This window comes from Pundamilia nyererei, unplaced genomic scaffold (genome assembly GCF_000239375.1).
Source record: "Pundamilia nyererei isolate P.nyererei 1_Seehausen unplaced genomic scaffold, PunNye1.0 scaffold00370, whole genome shotgun sequence".
NCBI lineage: Eukaryota > Metazoa > Chordata > Actinopteri > Cichliformes > Cichlidae > Pundamilia > Pundamilia nyererei.
In genome coordinates this window covers 354030-355293 of record NW_005187771.1, presented here as the reverse complement: position 1 = coordinate 355293, position 1264 = coordinate 354030, and positions in this window count along the sequence as shown.

The following is a 1264-nucleotide window of genomic DNA, read 5'->3' as shown; positions in this document are numbered from 1 at the left end:
GGTGGCGACTTCGACAGTGCACTGTCTCACCTGAGCGAGGTCTTGAGTGCCATCCGACGAGCTGGGCTGCGGCTCAACCCCGCGAAATGCCGGCTGTTGGCGAGAGAGACCACGTTCTTGGGCCATGTGATCGAGGTGTCCCCACTGACCCCGCAAAAGTGGCTGCGGTCCGGGACTGGCCGACTCCCTCGAACGTCCAAGAACTGCGGAGCTTCCTGGGCCTAGCCTCCTACTACCGTCGGTTCATCAAGGGGTTCACGACAATGGCCAGCCCCCTCCACCGCCTGACTGACAAGGGGCAGCTGTTTGGCTGGGGGGGAGGCCTGTGCTGCGGCTTTTGCACAGCTGAAGGAGGCCCTCACCAGAGCCCCAGTCCTGGCCTACCCCGACGCCCGGCAACCTTTTATTGTGGACACTGATGCTAGCAATGTAGGAGTCGGGCGGTCCTTTCCCAGCAGGACGAGGCTGGAGAATGGGTGGCGGCGTACTTCAGTCGTGCCTTGGGGCGAGCCGAGAGGAACTACTGCGTGACCCGGCGGGAGCTGCTGGCCGTAGTGCTAGCGGTGCAGCACTTCCAGCCATATCTGCACAGCTGCCGGTTCCTCCTGCGCACTGACCATGCATCTCTGACTTGGCTCCTGAACTTCAAACACCCAGAAGGGCAGGTGGCCCGCTGGCTGGAGGTCCTTCAGGGCTATGACTTCGAGATCCAGCATTGGGCAGGTCGACAGCATGGCAACGCTGATGCCCTCTCCAGACGGCCCTGCGTAGCCGTCGAGTGCCGCTACTGCCTGCGACAGGAGGAGCGGGCCCAGGAGGTGCTGGGGGTGGCTCCCATTGACAACGCAGCAGCTGAAGCGGCCGACGCGACGTTGGTTCAGGTGGGGGCCTGGCTGGAGGCGGCGCAACGCCCCGCCTGGACGGGGGTGTTGGGACAGGAGCCCCAGGTGAAGGCCTACTACTCCCACCACAACAATCTGGAGACCCACGACGGCCTCCTGTACCGGAGATGGCGGGCCCCCGGTCAGGGCAGAGGTCTCCTGCAGCTGTTGGTGCCTCGGTCACTGTGGTCGCAGGTGCTTGAGCTGGTCCATGGCTCGGTGGGGGCAGGACACTATGGGAACGCCAAAACTCTCCGCCGCCTCAGGGGACGGTTCTACTGGCCTGGCTGTCGACGGGATGTGGAACTTCATGTGCACTGCTGTGACACCTGCACGGCACAGAAGGGCCCAACTCAATGCTCCACTGCCCCCCTTCAGCAGTA